The sequence below is a fragment of the Pristiophorus japonicus genome, chromosome 26 (genome assembly GCF_044704955.1).
Source record: "Pristiophorus japonicus isolate sPriJap1 chromosome 26, sPriJap1.hap1, whole genome shotgun sequence".
Taxonomy (NCBI): domain Eukaryota; kingdom Metazoa; phylum Chordata; class Chondrichthyes; family Pristiophoridae; genus Pristiophorus; species Pristiophorus japonicus.
The window spans coordinates 11301912-11325541 of NC_092002.1; the positions used below are offsets into that span (position 1 = coordinate 11301912).

At 49.1% G+C, this 23630-nt stretch overlaps 1 protein-coding gene across 6 annotated transcripts in view; it reads right to left on the bottom strand.

The window, feature by feature from the left end:
* Positions 1-21189, bottom strand: part of LOC139239175 (RAC-beta serine/threonine-protein kinase) — a 97403-nt gene extending 76214 nt beyond the window's left edge. For 3 of the 6 annotated variants that reach the window (XM_070867788.1, XM_070867787.1, XM_070867786.1), the window contains exons 1-2: positions 21038-21189; positions 17328-17475 (exon numbers count right to left, since the gene is read on the bottom strand). The gene's annotated coding sequence lies outside the window, so the exon portion shown is untranslated. The remainder of the gene's footprint in view (positions 1-17327; positions 17476-21037) is intronic. The other 3 variants (XM_070867793.1, XM_070867790.1, XM_070867789.1) reach the window with 1 other exon arrangement.
* Positions 21190-23630: the final 2441 nt, after the last annotated feature.

A 23630-nucleotide genomic window follows, 5' to 3' on the forward strand; every position in this document is an offset into this window, starting at 1 on the left:
TGTACTGTGTGGGCTTCTCCGATTTAGCATCACCAGCCTGGACTGGAATGGAAGGCAAATCTCAAGAGTTCAAGTGCTGTCATTTTTCCCACTGGATCACCCAGCTCCCTCTTGTTCCTCCATTGGCTCCTGGTTAAGCAATGCCTCATTAGAAGCAGGAGGTGGCCATTTGGCCCCTCGCGCCTGCTCCACCATTCAGTGAGATCATGGCTGATCTGATCTTGGCCTCAACTCCACTTTCTCACCCGATCCCCATATCCCTTAATATTCAAAAATCTATCGATCTCTGTCTTGAATACACTCAACGACTGAGCCTCCACAGCCCTTTGGGGGAGAGAATTCCAAAGATTCACCACCCTCTGAAACATAGAAAATAGGTGCAGGAGTAGGCCATTCGGCCCTTCGAGCCTGCACCGCCATTCAACAAGATCATGGCTGAAAAAGACCCGTTTATCCCGACTCTCTGCTTCCTGTCTGCCAACCAGTTCTCTATCCACGTCAGTATATTACCCCCAATACCATGTGCTTTGACTTTGTACAACAATCTCTTGTGCGGGACCTTGTCAAAAGCCTTCTGAAAGTCCAAATGCACCACATCCACTGGTTCTCCCTTGTCCACTCTGCTAGTTACATCCTCAAAAAATTCCAGAAGATTCGTCAAGCATGATTTCCCTTTTATAAATCCATGCTGACTTGGTCCAATCCTTTCACCACTTTCCAAATGCGCTGCTATTTCGTCCTTTATGATCGATTCCAACACGTTCCCCACCACCGATGTCAAGCTAACTGGTCTATAATTACCCATTTTCTCTCTCCCTCCTTTTTTAAAAAGTGGTGTTACATTAGCTACCCTCTAGTCCATGGGAACTGATCCAGACTCGATAGACTGTTGGAAAATGATCACCAATGCATCCACTATTTCTAGGGTCACTTCCTTGAGCACTCTGGGATGCAGACTATCAGGCCCCGGGGATTTATCGGCCTTCAATCCCATCAATTTCCCCAACACAATTTTCCGCCTAATAAGGATATCCTTCAGTTCCTCCTTCTCACTTGACCCACTGTCCCTTAGTACCTTCGGAAGGTTATTTGTATCTTCCTTCGTGAGGACAGAACTGAAGTATTGGTTCAATTGGTCTGCCATTTCTTTGTTCCCCATTATAATTTCACCTGAATCCGACTGCAAGGGACCTAGGTTTGTCTTTACTAATCTTTTTCTCTTCACATATTTATAGAAGCTTTTGCAGTCAGTTTTTATATTCCCTGCAAGCTTCTGCTCGTACTCTATTTTCCCCCTCTTACTTAAATCCCTTAGTCCTCCTCTGTTGAATTCTAAATTTCTCCCAGTCCTCAGGTTTGTTGCTTTTTCTAGCCAATTTATATGCTTCTTCCTTGGCTTTAACACTATCCTCAATTTCCTTTGTTAGTCACGGTTGAGCCACCTTACCAGTTTTATTTTTACTCCAGATAGGGATGTACATTTGCTGAAGTTCATCCATGTGATCTTTAAATGTTTGCCATTGCCTATCCGCCGTCAACCCTTTTAGTATCGTTTGCCAGTCGATTCTAGCCAATTCACGCCTCATACCGTCGAAGTTACCTTTCCTTAAGTTCAGGATCCTAGTTTCCGAATTAACTTTGTCACTCTCCATCTTAATAAGGAATTCTACCATATTATGGTCACTTTTCCCCAAGGGGCCTTGCACAACAAGATTGCTAATTAGTCCCTTCTCATTACACATCACCCAGTCTAGGATGGCCAGCTCCCTGGTTGGTTCCTCGACATATTTATCTAGAAAACCATCCCTAATACACTCTGGGAAATCCTCCTCCACCGCATTGCTACCAGTTAGGTTAGCCCAATCAATGTGTAGATTAAAGTTGCCTATGATTACTGCTGTACCTTTATTGCACACATCCATTATTTCTTGTTTGATGCTGTCCCCAACCTCACTACTACAATTTGGTGGTCTATACACAACACCCACTAGCGTTTTCAACCCTTTGGTATTCCGCAGCTCCACCCATACCGATTCCACATCATCCAGGCTAATGTCCTTCCTTACAATTGCATTGATTTCATCTTTAACCAGCAATACCACCCCGCCTCCTTTTCCTTTCTGTCTATCCTTCCTAAATGCTGAATACCCCTGGATGTTGAGTTCCCAGCCTTGGTCCCCCTGGAGCCATGTCTCCCTGATGCCAATCACATCGTATCCATTAACTGCTATCTGCGCAGTTAATTCATCCACCTTATTCCGAATACTCCTCGCATTGAGGCAGAGCCTTCAGGCTTGTTTTTTTAAACACACTTTGCCCCTTTAGAATTTTGCTGTAATGTGGCCCTTTCTGTTTTTTGCCTTGGGTTTCTCTGCCCTCCACTTTTACTGTTCTCCTTTCCATATTTTGCTTCTGCCTCTTTTTTATTTCCCTGCATAGGTTCCCATCCCCCTGCCCTATTAGTTTAACTTCTCCCCAACAGCACTAGCAAACACTCCCCCTAGGACATTGGTTCCAGTCCTGCCCAGGTGGAGATCGTCCGGTTTGTACTGGTCCCACCTCCCCCAGAACCGGTTCCAATGTCCCAGATACCAGAGAGGCCTGTTACTGAGTGAAGAAGTTTCTCCTCATCTCAGTCCTAAATGGCCGACCCCTTATTCTGAGACTGTGACCCCTGGTTCTAGACTCCCCAGCCAGAGGAAACATCCTCCCTGCATCTACCCTGTCAAGCCCTGTAAGAATTTAGTACATTTCAATGAAATCACCTCTCATTCTTCTAAACTCTAGAAAACTTGGACATATTACATTTGGTCCCCTCATCCAAATCATTGATATAGATTGTGAATAGCTGGGGCCCAAGCATCGATCTTTGCAGCACCCCCACTAGTTACAGCCTGCCAACACGAAGTCTACTCAATCTCTCATTGGACAATCCCCCCATCCCAGGAATCAGTCTGGTGAACCTTCGTTGCACTCCCTTCTATGGCAAGTATATCCTTCCTTAGGTAAGACCAAAACTGTGCACAATATTCCAGGTGCGGTCTCACCAGGGCCCTATATAATTGCATTAAGACGTCTTTACTCATACTCAAACCCTCTTGTAATAAAGGCCAACGTATCATTTTCTTTCTTAATCACTTGCTGTACCTGCATGTTAACTTTCAGTGATTGGTATACAAGGATACCCAGGTCCCTCTGAACACCAACATTTTCCAATCTCTCACCGTTTAAAAAATACTCCGCTATTCTATTTTTCCTACCAATGTAGATTCCACATTATTTTCCATTTGCAGTGTTCTTGCCCACTCACTTGGCCTGTCTATATCCCTTTGAAGCCTCTTTGCATCCTCCTCAGAACTTACATTCCCACCTAGCTTTGTATCATCAGCAAATCTGGATATATTACATTTGGTCCCCTCATCCAAATCATTGATATAGATTGTGAATAGCTGAAGCCTAAGCACCGATCCTTGCGGTACCCCACTAGTTACAGCCTGCAACCCGAAAATAACCCGTTTATTCCTGCTCTCTGTCCGTTAACCAATCCTCAATCCATGCTAGTATATTACCCCCAATCCCATGAGCCCTAATTTTGTTAATAACCTCTTGTGTGGCATCTTATCGAATGCCTTCTACAAATCTAAATACACATCCACTGGTTTCCCCATATCTATTCTACGAGTTACAATCTCAAAAAACTCTACCAGATTTGTCAAACATGATTTCCCTTTCATAAATCGTGTTGACTCTGCCCAATCCCGTTATTATTTTCTAAGTGCCCTGTCACCGTGTCCTTAATAACAGATTTTAAAATTCCCATCCTAGTTTTCAAATTCCTCCTCGCTCCTCCCTATCTCTGTAACCTCCTTCAGCCCCACAGTCTTCCAAGATCTCTGCGCCCCCCCCCCCAACTCTGGCCTCTTGTGCAACAGCGAATTTAATTGCTCCGTCTATGGCGGCCATGCCTTCAGTTACCTGGGGCCTTAACCTCTGGGATTCCATCCCTTAACCTGTGAAACATAGAAACATAGAAACATAGAAACATAGAAACATAGAAAATAGGTGCAGGAGTAGGGAATTCGGGCCTTCGAGCCTGTACCGCCATTCAATAAGATCATGGCTGATCATTCACCTCAGTACCCCTTTTCCTGCTTTCTATCCATACCCTTTGATCCCTTTAGCCGTAAGGGCCATATCCAACTCCCTCTTGAATATATCTAACGAATATATTAACAACTCTCTGTGGAAGAGATTTCCACAGGTTAATAACTCTGAGTGAAGAAGTTTCTCCTCATCTCGGTCCTAAATGGCTTACCCCTTATTCTTAGACTGTGACCCCTGGTTCTGGATTCTCCCCAACATCGGGAACATTCTTCCTGCATCTAACCTCTGGGATTCCCTCCTTTAACCTTGCCGCCTCTCTCTCCTCCTTCAAGACCCTACTTAAAACCTACCTCTTTGACCAAGCTTTTGGTCATCTACCCCAATATCTCATGATGTGGCTCGGTTTCAGATTTTGCTCGATAATGTCCCTGTGAAGCACCTTGGGATTATTTACTATGCTAAAGGCGCTGTACAAATGCAAGTTGTTGTTGGAGTTTTTGCCACCACTGGGAAGTCCCCATAGGGGGAGCAGGTTATACACTGAGAAAATGGCACAGGAGCGCAGCGCCATCCCAGGTGGGAGGGTGTATTTACAATGTGACAAGTATACATAGGAACTTTCCATTCTAAAATGTAACAGAATTCACAACGTTAAAATAGGGACTGAATTACTCTGCTCGCCCTGGTCTAATACTCTCACCCTGTAACCCCAAGCCACCTCAACTTCCTCCGCATGGGCAATCTATTGAAAGAAAGCAAGCAAAACTTTATTTATATAAACGCCTTTCACAACCATCGAAAGTCCAAAGTGTTTTAAAGCCAACGAAATACTTTTTGAAGTGTAGTCACTGTTGTAATGTAGGAAATGCGGCAGCCAATTTGCGCACAGCAAGCTCCCACAAACAGCAATGACCAGATAATCATTTTTTTAAATGTTAAATAACGTTGGTTGAGGCCTCGAGGGATAAATTTGGGTCAGGGCACTGGGAATAACTCCCATGCACTTCTTCGAAATAATGCCATGGGATCTTTTACGTTCACCTGAGCGCCGACGGGGCCTTGGTTTAACGTCTCATCCGAAAGACGGCACCTGACAGTGCAGCGATCCCTCAGCACTGCATTGGGAGTGTCAGCCTGGATTTATGTACTCAAGTCCCTGGTGTGAGACTTGAACCCACAAACTTCTGACTCAGAGGCGAGAGTGCTGCCCACTGAGCCACATAGGGAGATATGGTGTTGATAAATATTCTAATATTTACCTTTTTACAACTTGCATAGGTGACAGAGAATGGTGAAAAGCAACGTTTCCTTTGGTCCCAAGCAGTCTCCGTTGCAGCAGCTCTGGATTCTGCAGCCTGTCTGCGAAGGGTTACTGCTGATTACATCGATTATTACATTAAATCTCGCTCACCACAGAGTTGCAGCCCACATATGGCAACAGCTGTTGCTGTGGTTACATAGCTTCGCCGATATGCTGGGGACCAAATCGAGGAGCGCTCGGCACTGCCAAAGTGATGGTGAAGGCGGCAGCTGTGCATCGGTGTGCACCTCGTCTCAGAACCCATCCCTCGCCGGGGTCAGAAGGTCGTGGGTTCAAGCCCACTCCAGAGGCTTGAGCACATAATCTAGGCTGACACTCTCAGTGCAGTGCTGAGGGAGTTCCGCACTGGAGGTACCGTCTTTTGGATGAGACACTAATCCGTCTGCTCTCTCAAGTGGACGTAAAAGATCCCACGGCACTATTTCGAAGAGCAGGCGTGTTATTCCCCCGGTGTCCTGGGGCCAATATTTATACCTCAATCAACATAAAACAGATTATCTGGTCATTATCACATTGCTGCTTGCTGTGCGTTTCCTACATTACAACAGTGACTGCACTTCCAGAAAGTACTTTATTGTCTGTAAATCGCTTTGGGACGTCCGGTGGTCGTGCAAGGCGCTATAGAAACACACGTTCTCTTCCTTTAAAAGGGGCAGGGCATGGCAGAGGCTCACTGCGAGAGGAGAGGTTAAACCACCAAAGTGGAGACAGGGATGCCCTGCCAAGTGAACCTATTACAGGGTGTAATCAGCTCTCCATTACACACAGCACGATACTGCTGACTGAAGGCAGGGGGAGAGGGAACGACGTGTTGCTTGACCCTACAGCCCTGTACTTGGGGCATAAAACAAATTATTAAACAGGCTGCTGGAAAACGCGTGGTGGCAGAGACCGGGAACCGTTAAAACCGTCCCCTGGCACATTCCCTGGGAAAAAGGAGCAAACCTTCCAAGAATTTTATATCTCCTTTGAAACAGCGTGGGGAGATCTTAAGACATCAAACTTCAATCAGTTGTAGCACCAACCTGCTTAACCAGTTCAGGTTTCATCTTCCCTTTGTTTTTTTTTTTAAAAAAAGAATAGTTGCTCCTCTCCCAATCTTGATCACAAGGCACCCGCCGCATGCCATCCGTGTCCAGGCGGGCAGCAATCGGCTGCCAGGCCTCTGCCACCTACCATCGGGCACACCCGGGAGCCGATCTTCGAGAGGTACGACATCCCCTCTAGTTTTTATACAGATTATTGTAAATCAATGGCCTCTGGTTACTGACCCACTTGCCACTTTCTCCCTCCTTGCTCGATCAAAACCGCTCACCATTTTTTTAATACCCCCATTAGGTCTCCTGTTAATCTTCTCTGCTCCAAGGTGAACAATCCCAGCGTCTCCAATCTCTCCGGAGATTGAGCCAGAGGAAGGCCTGGCTCAAAGACTTGATGTCAGACAGGCAACTGATCCTAGAGGCCAGCGAAATAAAGAAAGATTTGCATTTCCATAGTGCCTTTCATGACATCAGGATGTCCGAAAGTGTTTCTACAGGCAATGAAATAGTTTTGGAGTGTAGTCACTGTTGTAATGTAGGAAACGCAGCAGCCAATTTGCACAGAGCCAGCTCCCACAAACAGCAATGAGATAATGACCCAGATAATGTGTTATAGTGATGGCTATGGGGTAAATACTGACCAGGACACCGGTGTGAACCACTGCACTTCTTCAAAATAGTGCCACTGTATCTTTTAAGTCGACCCAAGAGCGCAGGCGGGGCTTCGGTTTAACGATTCTATGTAAGGCGGCACCTCTGACAGTGCAGCACTGCCTGGTATTGCGCTGGGGTGTCAGCCTAGATTTTTGTGCTCAGGTCTCTGGAGAATTTCAAATCTTAACCACTCGCTGCGTAAAATAATTCTTTCCTTATGTCGTCTCTGGTTCTTTTGTCAATCACCTTAAATCTGTGTCCACAGGTTATCGACTCTTCAGCCATTAGAAACATATTCTCTTTATTTACTCTGTCTAAACCCCTCATGATTTTGAACACCTCGATCAAATCTCCTCTTAACCTTCTTTGCTCTAAGGAGAACAACCCCATCTTCTCCAGTCTATCCACGTAACTGTATTCCCTCATCCCTGGAATCATACTAGTAAATCTCTTAACATAGAAACATAGAAAATAGGTGTAGGCCATTCGGCCCTTCGAGCCTTCACCACCATTCAATAAGATCATGGCTGATCATTCCCTCAGTCTCCCTTTCCTGCTTTCTCTCCATATCCCTTGATCCCTTTAGCCGTAAGGGCCATATCTAACTCCCTCTTGAATATATCCAATGAACTGGCATCAACAACTCTCTGCGGTAGAGAATTCCACAGGTTAACAACTCTGAGGTAAAAATGTTCTCCTCATCTCAGTCTTAAATGGCCTCAGCCCTTATCCTAAAACTGTGTCCCCTGGTTCTGGACTTCCCCAACATCGGGAACATTCTTCCCGCATCTAACCTGTCCAGTCCCATCAGAATCTTATATCTTTCTATGAGATCCCCTCTCATCCTTCTAAACTCCAGTGTATAAAAGCCCAGTTGATCCAGTCTCTCCTCATATGTCAGTCCTGCCATCCGGGAATCAGTCTGGTGAACCTTTGCTGCACTCCCTCAATAGCAAGAACATCCTTCCTCAGATTAGGAGACCAAAACTGAACACAATAGTCCAGGTGAGGCCTCACTAAGGCCCTGTACAACTGCAGTAAGACCTCTCTGCTCCTATACTCAAATCCCCTAGCTATGAAGGCCAACATATCATTTGCCTTCTTCACCACCTGCTGTACCTGCATGCCAACTTTCAATGACTGATGAACCATGACACCCCAGGTCTCGTTGCACCTCCTCTTTTCCTAATCTGCCACCATTCAGATAATATTCTTTGTGTTTTTGCCCCCAAAGTGGATAGCCTCACATTTATCCACATTATACTGCATCTGCCATGTGTTTGCCTACTCACCTAACCTGTCCAAGTCACCCTGCAGCTTCTTAGCATCCTCCTCACAGCTCACACCACCAACCAGTTTAGTGTCACCTTCAAAGGAAAAATCTTACTTGCCTACAATGTTGTGAGATACATTCTTTGCCCGATACGGGTACCTTGGTTCGAGTACCGGCAATGCTTTTATTAAAGTGAGAACACCAACTGCGGGTCGGGGCTATAAAAGGAGCGGCGAGCCGAGGCCTAGGAGCAGCGTGGAGGCACGCCACTACAAGGTACAGAGCGAGCTGCGACGGCAGAGAAGGGTGACGTCATCAAGGTCCAGGATAGTGATTGGAGCGTGCGCAGATACAGCAGGAGCGGCGAGGTCGAGGCGAAGGAGCCTTGAGAGACTGTGGAGGGATGTGATCGGGGCCTAGGGGGGGCAGCGTTTGGGCCCAGGGGCAGCACGGGCCAGCCCACACTGCGATATGTGCGTGCACTAGGTCCGTGCAGCAGAGCTGGTCTCCAGTTAGTCTTGGGTAATCCTTGCCACTGGACCAAGACCTCGCTCTGTCAAGCCCACGTGGTGGCTGGTGTGCAACGGCCACCCCACGTTAAAAAAAATCCACGCACAGGCATCTTCCACCCTTCAGGATGTAGTTCAGGATCTGGAATATTAGGTCCTTCATTGAAACACCTGTGAACTCATCCCTTTTTTTGGTGTGGAAGCAAGTCATCCTCATTTCGAGGGAGCACCTATGGATGAATACGTACCCTTAAGTAATCTCCTCAAATCTATCCCACCAATAATGGCCTTTACCAACAGAACCCTACCCTCGCACTATAGAGCTCAAAATGCACTCTTCCACATTACGTTGGGTCTGATCTATAATTGTACTGGTGGGTGTTTTTTCACAGTTCAAGTTGTGTATTGTACAAAAGTTCACACCTTACACACCCACCGCTTACTGAAAAGTGGTCACCTTCGACAGAAATCCGTGTGAGAATAGTGAAATTAACTGATGTGTCCATGGGATCAGTGCAGCAAAGGTCTTCATGTGACAGGAACAAAGCAAGGCCTTGAATGTACACAGCCCTTTGACTTGTCTCTTAACTGTTCCAAATAATAGATATAGAGTGATGTACAATCACTGGTATGTATGTGAATGAAAGACTTGCATTTATATAGCGCTTCTCACAACCACTGGACGTCCCAAATCGCTTTATAGCCAATAAAGTACTCTTTGAATGTGGGAAACGTGGCAGCCAATTTGCGCACAGCAAGCTCCCTCAAACAGCAATGTGATAATTACCCAGATAATCTGTTTTAGTGATGTTGATTGAGGGATAAATATTGGCTCCAGGACACCGGGGATAACTTCCCCTGCTCTTCTTCGAAATAGTGCCATGGGATCTTTTTTGTTCACTTGAAAGAGAGCAGACGGGGACTCGGTTTAACGTCTCATCCGAAAGACGGCACCTCCGGCAGTGCGGCGCTCCCTCAGCAATGCACTGGGAGTGCCAGCCTAGAATTATGTGCTCAAGTCTCTGGAGTGGGACTTGAACCCACAACCTCTTGACTCTCCGAGTGCTGCCCACTGAACCACGGCTGACACGCACATCACCAATGACGCAGCCATTGTGTGCACAGCAAGATCCCACAGCCGCAGGGAGATGAATGAGCGGTGATCTGTGCTTGGCGGAACGGTGGCCAGACAATACGAGAGCTCAACGCTTCACTTCGATTGGATTGGAGTTTTAATATCCAGCCGAGCCACCAGAAGGATCAACATCTCGACAGTGCAGCTCTCCCAAGTGTCAGCCTGGATTGTGTGCTCTGTACTGGAGCCAGGCTTGAACCCACAGCCTCCTGACTCAGAGACACAAGAGTGCAACCCACTGAGCCAATCCGATGACGACCACCTCAATAAACCAGTTACTGTTAGGATGGGGCTGGACCACAAGTACTGATTGGAGAGCGGTAGTTTTACAGTCCCACAGAGCTGGCAGTAGTGAGTTATACCGCTCGCTCAGCACCAATTTCTCTAGATTCTCCATATTATAAATCCTACACTCCACTCGCGAACATTCCCTGTAATTTTTTTTTGGGGGGGGGGGGGGGCGCGCGTGGCCCCTTTAACGGGCTGCGTGGCCCATTCAAAATACCGCGCATGCGCTTTGTTCCATTTAAAAGCCCGCCAAGCAGAACCCCTCGAGCGCTGGGCAGCCTAAATGGAACAGAGCTGCTCACATTTCCAACATTCCCCATTATAAATGCCTGTGTCCACAACGATAATGAAAACTGCCTTTGTAAACTGTAATTATATCCTCCCCTCAGAGGGGGCACTGGGTGCAATTAGTTACACTGAAGTCGAAAAAGGGGGGGTTTTTTATTAAAAAAAGGGCCCAGTGCATCGACTTGGAGCTTTTGGACCGGCTATTGTGCACCAGATGCAGACACGGCACTTTGCAAAAATGCAAAGCACCCTGGAGTTTGGCAGCTGCGCGCCCGGTTACCTCGGCAATGCAAAAAAGTAGCCTTCGCCCCTCGCCCCTTCCCCCCTGTGGCCTTCGAGCCAAAACGTGAGCGCGACTCGCGAGGACCCGCTCCTTCCTCCGCGTAAGGAAACTGAAATGTCAGCCAGAGCCGCACAGAGGGACGACGGGAGCAGGCCCACACTGCACCCGCCAGCATTGGGGCTGGATACAAGAGACTTGCATTTATATAGCACCTTTCACGACCTCAGCATTACTTTTTTTTTTTGCCATGCACTCACTGTTGGAACGTGGGAAACGCGGCAGCCAACTTGCGCACAGCAAGCTCCCACAGACAGCCATGTGATCATGACCAGATGATCTGTTTTTGTTATGTGGATTGAGGGATAAATATTGGCCCCAGGACACCGGGGATAACTCCCCCTGCTCTTCTTCAAAATAGTGCCGTGGGATATTTTACGTCCACCCGAGAGAGCAGACGGGACCCTCTGTTTCACATCTCATCCGCATGACAGTACCTCCGACAGCCTAGATTTTATATATCTCGTCGCCGAGAGCACGCAGGCAGCGGAAAGAGCATGCGGAAAACCAGTCCCACTCACCCTTACCTTCAACCACTGTCTGTCCCACCTGTAACAGAGACTGTAATTCCCGTATTGAACTGTTCAGTCGCCTGAGAACTCGCGTTTAGAGTGGAAGCAAGTCTTCCTCGATTCCGAGGGACTGCCGATGGTGGTGAGATTTTATATGTGCTCATGTTCCTGGGGTGGGACTTGAACCCACAACCTTCTGACTCAGAGGTGATCGAGCTACCCACTGAGCCACGGCTGACACAGCTGTATAAAGCTCTGGTTAGACCACATCTGGAGCATTGCATTCTGTTCTGGGCATCATACCTTCAGGAATGAGAGACTGCCCTCGGAGGGGGCGCAGTGCAGATTCATCAAAATGATGCCAGGGCTAAATGAAGGGTTTAAATTATGAGGGCAGGTGGCATAGACCAGGCTCATATATAGATGATTAAAGGGTGGTCTAATCGAGAAGCTTCTGATTAAAGAATTTGATAGTATAGATAGAAAGAAACTATTTCCTCTGGTAGGGGGAGGGGGAGTCCAGAACAAGGGGCCATCACCTTAAAATTAGAGCCGCTCAGGGGAAAATGTCAAAACTGAGATGGGTAGATTTGTGTCAGGCAAGGGTATTAAGGGATATGGGACCAAGGCTGGTAACTGGAGTTAAGATACAGACCAGCCATCATCACAGGCGGTCCCTCGAACGAGGATGACTTGCTTCCACAAGAGTTCACGGATGTTTCAATGAAGGACCCGATGTTCCAGTCCTGAACTCCAGTTGAGGGGGTGGAAGATGCCTGTGCGTGGATTATTTTAACGTGGGGTGACCGTTGCACACCAGCCGCCACACGGGTTTGACACAAGGGTTAACCAGGACGACTGGAGACCTGCTCTGCTGCACGGACCTAGTGCGCGCACATATCGCACAGTGTGGGGCTGGCCCGTTCTCACACAGATCGAGGCGGCCCACAGATCAGCCAGGATGTGATTGCATGGCGGAATAGGCCTCCTCCTGTTACTATGATCTTAGCTGCCGCAACTGGAGAGAAACATTGGCACAGACTTGAGGAACGAATGGCCAGTTTCTGTGCAGTAAACACTTCATCCATTCTATCTCGACAGGACTGGCTCCAACATCAGAGGCCTGTATGGAAAGCAAGTCGAACTCACCCCGCAACCCCGCCCCCCCACACTCCAACGGCAAATTTAAAGAACTCCCACCGCCCACTCGGATTTGGGCCACCATTTTGAACGTGCAGGGTAGCCAATGCCACAAGCACGAGATTTAAAATGGACGCCAACGTAGCTCGGATGCAAAACGGATAAATGAGCGTCAGATAATCTGCCCCCGACCGTGCAAATCCACAACGGACAGGTAACGTCACCCAAATCGAACTGCCAAAATTCAAACAGGAAGACCGGAGGTTATTTTAAAAAGAAAATTATTTTCTTCAATTGCATACATACTGCCGGCTGGGTCATTATGGAATCAACTCGTTTTACAACAACCTGCATTGACGTAGTGCCCTTAATGTAAAGTAACACGTCCCAAGGCGCTTCACAACAGTGTTATGCGATTAAAAATTTGACACTGAGCCGCACAAGGAGGAATTAGGTCAGATGATCTTGGTCAAAGAGGTAAGCTTTAAGGAGCATCTTCAAGGAGGAAAGAGGTAGAGGCGGAGAAGGTTAGGGAGGAAATTTCAGAGCTTCAGTCCCAGGTAGCTGAAGGCACGGCCATCAATGATGGCACAGAAGGAGGCCACTGTCCACCATGCCTAGGCCAGCTCTCTGAGTGAGCTAGCCACTTAGTCCCATTCCCCTTTAAAGTCTTTCTTTTTCAAAACTTATCCACTTTCTTTTCAAAAGCTATGATGGATGCTGTGTCCCTCACTGTTTCTGCTGGGACTTTCCATCTTACTGCAATTATATCGGGTCCTGGTGAAACCACACCTGGAGTATTGTGCACAGTTTTGGTCTCCTTACCTAAGGAAGGATATACTTGCCGTTGAGGGAGTGCAACAAAGGTTCACCAGACTGATTCCTGGGATGGGGGGATTGTACTATGAGGAGAGATTGAGTAGACTAGGCCGATATTCTCTGGAGTTTTGAAGAATGCGAGGTGATCTCATTGAAAAATACAAATTTCTTACAGGGCTTGACAGGGTAGATGCAGGGAGGATGTTTCCCCCGGGCTGGAGAGTCTAGAACCAGGGGTCACAGTCTCAGGATAAGGGGCCGGCCATTTAGGACTGAGATGAGGAGAAACTTCTTCACTCAGAAGGTGGTGAATCTTTGGAATTCTCTACCCCAGAGGGCTATGGAAGCTCAACTCATATTCAAGACTCAGATCGATAGATTTTTAGATATTAAGGGAATCGGGAATCCCTCAAAGTGGAGTTGAGGTCAAAGATCAGCCATGATCTTATTGAATGATGGAGCAGTCTCGAGGGGCCGAATGGCTGACTCCTGCTCCTAATTCTCATGTTCTTATGCCCCAACAACCCTCTGTCATTCACAAAAATATTCTCCTAAACACTCCATTCATTCTTTTGGTGAAATGAATGGCCTCTAGTTATCGACTCACTGATCAGTGAAAATAGTTTTCCCGATTAAACTCATCAAAACTCTCATGGTTTGGAACCCCTTGATCAGACCTTGCCTTAACGCTCTCGATTGCAATGGAAAAGCTCCAGTTTCTCTTATCTCTCCTTGTAACTCCCACTCCTGGGTTCATCTCCGTGAATCTCGAACACGCGCTCTCCAAGATCGCAACAGCCTTCCTAAAGCAAGGAACCCAAAACTAGACAATATTCCAAGTGACCTAATCAATGCTTGGTATAGATTTAGCATCACCTCTTTGCACTCTATTTATAAAACCTAGGACTATAACTTAAGAATTAGGAGCAGGAGAAGGCCATTCAGCCCCTCGAGCCTGCTCCGCCATTCAATAAGATCATGGCTGATCATCGACCTCAACTTTCCCGCCTTAAACCCATATCCCTCGAGAGTCAAAAAAATCTATCCATCTGTCTTGAATATACTCAACGACTGAGCCTCCACAGCCCTCTGGGGCAGAGAATTCCAAAGATTCACCACCCTCTGAGTGAAGAAGTTTCTCCTCATCTCTGTCCTAAATGGCCGACCCCTTATCCTGAGAGTGTGACCCCTGGTTCTAGACTCCCCAGCCCGGGGGGAAACATCCTCCCTGCATCTACCCTGTCAAGCCCTGTAAGAATTTTATGTGTTTCAATTAGATCACCTCTCACTCTTCTAAACTCTAGAGAATATAGGCCTAGTTTACTCAATCTCTCGTGGGACAACCCTCTCATTCCAGGATCTCATACGCCTGCCCTTCCACTTTTAAAGATGTTCTTACCTGAATCCCTAAGTCTCTCTGATTCTCTACCGCTAAAGTTTTACTATTTAGTGTGTGTTTTCTCCCATTATGTATCACCTCAAATTTCTGCATATTAAACTTTGACTGACATCCATCTGCCCAATCGACTGACTTCTGTCGGTCCTAAAGTTACTTATAGTCCTGTTCACAGTTAACCACAGTATTAAGGGGAACTGATGAGGTAGATAGAGAGAGAAACTATTCCCGCTGGTTGGCAAGTCTAGGACTAGGGGCAAAGTCTAGAAATTAGAGCCAGACCTTTCAAGAGTGAAATTAGGAAACACTTCTACACACAAAGGGCGGTAGAAGTTTGGAACTCTCTTCCGCAAACTGCAATTAATGCTAGGTCAATTGTTAATTTTAAAGCTGAGATCGATAGCTTTTTAACCAAAGGTATTAAGGGATATGGAGCAATATGGAGTTAGGTCACAGATCAGCCATGATCTCACTGAATGGCAGACAGGCTCGAGAGAATGAATGGCCTCCTCCTGTTCCTATTTGTATAATATCTTTGGTCTCTGCCACTGCCTCAGTCCATTTTCTGCTGAAACCTTCATCCACGCTCGTTACCTCTGGACACGACTATTCGAACCCACTCCTGGCCGGCCTCCAAACCCCCACCTGACATAAACTTAAGTTCATCCAAAACTCGGCTGCCAGTGTCCTAACTCGCACCAAGTCCCGCTCACCCATCACCACCTGTGCTCGCTGACCGACATTGGCTCCCGGTTAAGCAACGCCTCGATTATAAAATTCTCATCCTTGTTTTCAAATCCCTCCATGGCCTCACCCCCTCCCTATCTCTGCAACCTCCTCCAGCCCCACAACGCCCCCACCCCCCACCCCCCCGAGATCTCTGCACTCCTCTAATTCTGGCCTCTTGAGCATCCCTGATTTTAATCGCTCCACCATCAGCGGCCATGCCTTCAGCTGCTTGGGCCCGAAGCTCTGGAATTCCCTCCCCAAGTCTCTCCGCCTCTCTCTTCTCCTTTAAGACACTGCTTTAAACCTACCTCTTTGACCAAGGTTTTAGCCACCTATCCTAATGTCGCTCTATGTGGCTGTGTTAAATTTTGTCTGAAAACACTCCCGTGAAGCGCCCTAGGACATTTTACGACTAGACGCAGGGGGATGGCCCCTCGTTAATGTTGCAAACCTCCTTACTCAGGCTCAGAAAGGCACCCTACACCATCCTCCTCCCACCAATACAAAGAAAGACTTGCATTTATATAGCGCCTTTCACGACCACCAGACGCCTCAAAATGCTTTACAGCCAATGAAGTACTTTTGGAGTATAGTCACTGTTGTAATGTAGGAAACGCGGCAGCTGATTTGCGCACATCATCATAGGCAGTCCCTCGAAATCGAGGAAGACTTGCTTCCACTACAAAAGTGAATTCTCAGGTGACTATGAGTTGCTCATGAGGGTCTTGACTTCCCAGGTCCCAAACTTCATGTTGAAGGGTGGAAGAGACCTGTGCGTGAGTTCTTTTAACGTGTGGTGGCCGTTGCACACTGGCCACCATACAGGCTTAGCAGAGTAAGGTCTTGGCCTAGTGGCAAGGGGATCCGAGACGACTGGAGACCAGGCTCTGCTGACACCGTTCAAACACAGGCTCAAACACAATCACTGTGATCCTCACCGGCTCAATAGAAATACAGACTTGGATTTATATAGCCCCCTTCACGACCACTGGATGTCTCAAAGTGCTCCACACCCAATGAAGTACCTTTGGAGCGCGGTCACTGCAGTAATGTGGGAAACACGGCAGCCAATTTGCGCACAGCAAGCTCCCACAAACAGCAATGTGATAATGACCCAGATCATGTTTTTGTTATGGTGATTGAGGGATATTGGCTTGCTGTGCGCAAATTGGCTGCCGCGTTTCCTACATTACAACAGCGACTACACTTCGAAAAGTACTTCATCTGCTGTACCTTTGGAGGCCATGAAAGGCGCTATATAAATGCAAGTCTTCCTTTCTTTTCTGTTTGGGATAATGACACCTCAACACCTCAGAAATGAAACAGTGCAGTGGACAGTTGGAAGAGAATGCTCTCTACTTTTCCCTCACTGGTCCAGAAGATCCCCGGCAGGACATCTCCACCCCCACTGAGACCTTGCCCCTCCTTCCTCCCTCCCCCCGCAAACCAACAACTGACCCACCGGGAACGCCTCATCCCTTGGGGACTTTGTGCCGTTCTGTGCGTGCAATGAGAGAGATTCGGTCCGCTCCAGCACGAAAAGGCGACTTCATCTGTCTCCTAACTGTTCACTACAGGCACAAACTCTGCATCATCTGTGCAGCTTTGAAAAAGGGTTCGCCAAACAGGGCAGTCGAGGGGGTAATAGGAGAATCTGCCTAACTCTCGTTTTCAGCCAAGTTGCAAATATACTGCCCTCAATACAGTCCTTCTCCCTCACACCGCCTGCGATGCTACCTCAGGCTTTCTTCCAATTCTCAAGACGGTGAAACTCCTTACCTCCCTCAGTCCTGCTTTGCTCCAGCACTCTTCAGGTTTTTCAAATCCCAGCTTAGCGTCACCAAGCTATCAGTTCCTGATTCATCTCGTCTCCTTTACTCCGTGCTGCTGTCATGCACCATGGGCTTCTGGCCCGTTATCCAGGTTCCTCAAAACAAAAATAGGAGACTCTCATTACAGCGGCAACTCCGCAGAGCCCCGACCACACTTGGGTCAGCTGATCCCTCGTAACCAATGAGGAAAAAGTGATATCACCGGCGCATCGCCAAATTCCGCTCCTGTCCAAGCAGGCTGTGCAGTGATGTTCCGCACAGCAGGACTGTCTCGTTTGTTCAGCACCAGCCAACTCTCCGACAGCATCTCTAACAGGAATCACTTGCGGCCACCTTTAGAAAGTCGAGCAGCGAGTGTCGCTACTGCACTTTGTCGTCCCCATCATCAGTCACACTGGAGTGGAACTGATCAACTTGTATTTATATAGCGCCTATAATGTAGTATTATCCTGCAAATTCCCTGCGAGGACAGGCGCACCAACATTAGCATCCTCGACCAGGCCAACATGCCCAGCATTGAAGCACTGACCACACTCGACCAGCTCCGCTGGGCGGGCCACATTGTCCGCATGCCAGACACGAGACTCCCAAAGCAAGCGCTCTACTCGGAACTCCTTCACGGCAAATGAGCCAAAGGTGGGCAGAGGAAACATTACACGGACACCCTCAAAGCCTCCCTGATAAAGTGCAACATCCCCACCGACACCTGGGAGTCCCTGGCCAAAGACCGCCCCAAGTGGAAATAGTGCATCTGGGAGGGGCGCTGAGCACCTTGAGTCTCGTCACCAAGAGCGTGCAGAAAGCAAGTGCAGGCAGCGGAAGGAGCGTGCGGCAAACCAGTCCCACCCACTCTTTCCCTCAAAGACTATCTGTCCCACATGTGACAGGGTGGTTCTCGTATTGGACTGTTAAGCCACCTAAGGACTCATTTTTAGAGTGGAAGCAAGTCTTCCTCGATTCCGAGGGACTGCCGATGATGATGACGATGATGATGACATAGTAAAACGTCGAACGGCGCTGTTTTATCAACCAAAATTGACACCGAGCCACATAAGGAGAAATTAGGGCAGGTGACCAAAAGCTTGGTCAAAGAGGTAGGTTTTCAGGGGCATCTTAAAAGAGAGCGAGGTAGAGAGGCGGAAAGGTTTAGGCAGGGAGTTTCAGAGCTTGGGGCCCAGGCAACAGAAGGCACGGCCACCAATGGTGGAGCAATTATAATCAGGGATGCTCAGGAGGGCAGAATTAGAGGAGCGCAGACATCTCGGGGGGTTGTGGGGCCGGAGGAGATTACAGAGATAGGGAAGGGCGAGGGCCATGGATTTGAAAACAAGGATGAGAATTTTGAAATCGAGGCATAGCTTAACCGGGAGCCAATGTCAGTCAGCGAGCACAGGGGGTGATGGGTGAGTGGGACTTGGTACGAGTTAGGACACCGACAGCCGAGTTTTAGATCACCTCAAGTTTGCGTCGGGTAGAATGTGGGACCAAGAGTGCGCTGGAATAGTCAAGTCTGGAGGTAACAAAGCCATGGACCCAGCAGCACAAGTGATTATTTAACACCATCAGTTTCAGCTCCATCTGAAGCCAGAACTTTGAGCTCGGGCGGTGGTCGAGGTAATCCAAGCAAACCTCAAAAGAGCTCTTAGTACGAGGTCTCCCATAGCTCTTCAGCACTATAAACCCATAACAATCCTAATCCCCCCTGTTTAGGTTGTTCACTGTTTGAGTGATCCGTGACTCAGTGGGTAGCACACTGAGTCAGACAGTTGTGGGTTCAAGTCCCACACCCGGGACTTGAGCACAAAAATCCAGGCTGACACTCCCAGTGCAGTGCTGAGGGAGTGCCGCACTGTCGGAGGTGCCGTCTTTCGGATGAGATGTTAAGCCTGCCTTCGGTTGATGTTGAGCAGTGGGAGTTATCCCTGGTGTCCTGGCCAAGACTCAATCTCTCAACCAACACCACTAATACAGATTATCTGGTCATCATCACATTGGTGTGTGTGTGTGGGAGCTTGCTGTGCGCAAATTGACTGCCGCGTTTCCTACCTTACAACAGTGACTACACTCCAAAAAAAGTATTTCACTGGTTGCAAAGCACTTTGGGACATCCTACGATCGTGAAAGGCGCTATATAAATGCAAGTCTTTCTTTTTTTTTTAAACCTGCCTCACACTCGGACATCATCCCACCACCCACACCTCCAATCTTATTGGAGGAAATATCAATGTAAAAGTGGAACCACTCCCGAGAAAGGTCAACTGCGGATTCACGCGGGCTCCATAGCCAGTCTGAGAGCATTCATCTCATCTCATTCCAATAACTCGAGAGTTTACAAAAGCGCCAGCCCCTTCAGCTCAGCCGAGACGCCCTCACCTCATTCTCTCCCACCCCCGATCTCTCCACCATGCACCCCACACAGCCTTAGGCTGTAACCCTAGCCCACACAGGCAAATCTTATTCCAAATTTCCCAGGCAAGATTATTATTGTGAAATGGGATGACACAATGAGTTTGTGGGGGTAAATCTCCCTTTCTGCCATAAAAAGGGGCAAATCTCCCACCACCCCATAAAATGGGGGGCAAATTTATCTCCCCATAAAAGGGAGGTAAATTCAATATCCCCCGATAAAAAGGGGGCCAAATCTCCCTCCCCCGATAAAAAGGGGGCCAAATCTCCCTTCCGATAAAAAGGGGGCCAAAACTCCCTCCCCCGATAAAAAGGGGGCCAAATCTCCCTCCCCCGATAAAAAGGGGGCCAAATCTCCCTTCCCCGATAAAAAGGGGGCCAAAACTCCCTCCCCCGATAAAAAGGGGGCCAAAACTCCCTCCCCCGATAAAAAGGGGGCCAAATCTCCCTCCCCCGATAAAGAGGGGGACAAATCTCCTTCCCCCGATAAAGAGGGGGACAAATCTCCCTCCCCCGATAAAAGGGGGGGCAAATCTCCCTCCCCGATAAAAGGGGGGACAAATCTCCCCCCCGATAAAGAGGGGGACAAATCTCCCTCCCCGATAAAGAGGGGGACAAATCTCCCTCCCCCGATAAAAGGGGGGCAAATCTCCCTCCCCGATAAAAGGGGGGACAAATCTCCCTCCCCCGATAAAAGGGGGGACAAATCTCCCCCCCGATAAAGAGGGGGACAAATCTCCTTCCCCCGATAAAGAGGGGGACAAATCTCCCTCCCCCGATAAAAGGGGGGCAAATCTCCCTCCCCGATAAAAGGGGGGACAAATCTCCCTCCCCGATAAAAGGGGGGACAAATCTCCCTCCCCGATAAAAAGGGGAACAAATCTCCCTCCCCCGATAAAAAGGGGGGACAAATCTCCCTCCCCCGATAAAAAGGGGGGCAAATTTCTCTCTCCATAATAAGGGAGGTAGATCTCTATCCCCTGTAAAAATGGGGGCAAATCCCACTGCCCATAGGAGGGGAAATTTCTCTTCGTCCATAAAAAGGGGGCAAATATTACTCCCCATAAAAAGGGGGCAGACCGCCATTGCCAATAAGGGTGTGTGTGTGTGGGGGGGGGGGGGAGCTGCCCCACAGTGCGGGGGTGGAATGTGCCGGGGGGCGAGGGGGCGAAGCCTGTGTCCCTGCAGCAGGCCCGGGGGCCGCTCGGATCCCCGGTGGCTGCGCTGGCAGACCCCGCGCGCGGGCCTCACCTGGTGCCGGGCCGTGTGTGGGTGCCGGGTGCCGCGGGCCCCGCTCAGTCCCGGGGGCGGCTTGTCTCTCTCCGCCTCCCGCGGTTGTCTCCGAGCGCTGGGCCCGGCTCCAGGAAGCAGCTCTGCGAACGGCCGGAAGTGATCCGGGCAGCCTCGGCGCGCGGCATGACGGGTAGAGCCACCCCCCGGCCCCCCCGCTCACACCCGCGCGCGAGCCGCCGCCGGCCAGCCAATCAGCGCGCGTGACACCAACGTGAATCCGCGGCGCCCAATCAGCGGAGGCGGTGGGTGGGGGGGGGGGGAAACAACCAATCAGCGGGCGGCGGCAAAGCATCCCATCAGCAGGCCGGGGGAAACCAGCAGCCAATCCACGGCGGGGACGCAGCATCCAATCAGCGGCCGGGAGAAAGCAGCCAATAGAAAAACGGGGAAACTCAAGCAACTCAGCAGCAACAGGGAAAGCTGAGGTCTTAAAATGTGGCTAACCAGGTAACCATCCCATAAACCAGGCAACCATCCCATAACCAGGTAACCATCCCATAAACCAGGCAACCATCCCATAAACCAGGCAACCATCCCATAACCAGGTAACCATCCCATAACCAGGCAACCATCCCATAACCAGGCAACCATCCCATAAACCAGGCTACCATCCCATAACCAGGCAACCATCCCATAAACCAGGCAACCATCCCATAACCAGGTAACCATCCCATAACCAGGTAACCATCCCATAAACCAGGCAACCATCCCCTAACCAGGCAACCATCCCATAAACCAGGCTACCATCCCATAACCAGGCAACCATCCCATAAACCAGGCTACCATCCCATAACCAGGTAACCATCCCATAAACCAGGCTACCATCCCATAACCAGGTAACCATCCCATAAACCAGGCAACCATCCCATAAACCAGGTAACCATCCCATAAACCAGGCTACCATCCCATAACCAGGTAACCATCCCATAAACCAGGCAACCATCCCATAAACCAGGCAACCATCCCATAAACCAGGCTACCATCCCATAACCAGGTAACCATCCCATAAACCAGGCAACCATCCCATAAACCAGGCTACCATCTCATAACCAGGTAACCATCCCATAAACCAGGCAACCATCCCATAAACCAGGCAACCATCCCATAACCAGGTAACCATCCCATAAACCAGGCAACCATCCCGTAACCACGCAACCATCCTATCATCATCGTAGGCAGCCCCTCGAAATCGAGGAAGACTTGCTTCCACTCTTAAAGTGAGTTCTTTGGTGGCTGAACAGTCCGATACGAGAGCCACAGTCTCTGTCACAGGTGGGACAGATATTTGTCAGGGGAAGTGGGGTGGCCCTGATTTACCGCACGCTCCTTCCGCTGCCTGCGCCTGATCTCTTCACGCTCGCAGCATTGAGACTCGAGGTGCTCAGCGCCCTCCCGGATGCACTTTCTCCACCTCTGGCGGTCTTCGGCCAGGGTCTCCCAGGCATCAGTGGGGATGTTGCACTTTGCCAGGGAGGCTTTGATGGTGTCCTTGTAACGTTTCCGCTGTCCACGAAGGAGCTCCGCGTAGAGCAATTGTTTAGGGAGTCTCGTGTCTGGCATGCGAACAAAGTGGCCTGCCCAACGAAGCTGATCGAGTGTGGTCAGTGCTTTAATGCTGGGGATGTTGGCCTGGGTGAGGACACTGATGTTGGTGCATCTATCTCCCAGGGGATTTGCAGGAACTTGCGGAGACATCGTTGGTGATATATCTCCAGCGACTTGAGGTGTCTTCTGTACATGGTCCATGCCTCTGATCCATACAGGAGGGTGGGTATTACTACAGCCCTGTAGACCATGAGCTTGGTGGCAGATTTGAGGGCCTGGTCTTCGAACACTCTTTTCCTCAGGCGGCCAAAGGCTGCATTGGCGCACTGGAGGTGATGTTGAATCTCCGCATCAATGTCTGCCTTTGCTGATAGGAGGCTCCCGAGATATGGGAAATGGTCCACGTTGTCGAGGACCGCGCCATGAATCTTGATGACTGGAGGGCAGTGCTGTGCGGCGGGGACAGGCTGGTGGAGGACCTTTGTCCTTCGGATATTAAGCGTAAGGCCCATGCTTTCATATGCCTCAGTGAATACATCGACTATATCCTGAAGTTCAGTCTCCGAATGTGCGCAGACGCAGGCGTCGTCCGTGTACTACAGTTCAACGATAGAGGTTTGGGTGATCTTGGAACTGGCCTGGAGACGGCGCAGGTTGAACAGCTTCCCACTGGTTCTATAGTTTAGTTCCACTCCAGCGGTGAGCTTGTTGACTGTGAGGTGGAGCATGGCAGCGAGGAAGATTGAGAAGAGGGTTGGGGCGATGACGCAGCCCTGTGTGACCCCGGTTCAGACGTGGAATTGGTTTGTAACGGATCCGCTGGTAAGGATCACGGCCTGCATGTCGTCGTGGAGCAGGCGAAGGATGTTGACAAACTTTTGGGGGCACCCAAAATGGAGGAGGACGTTGCCTATAACCAGGCAACCATCCCATAACCAGGCAACCATCCCGTAACCAGGCAACGATCCTATAACCAGGCAACCATCCCATAACCAGGCAACCATCC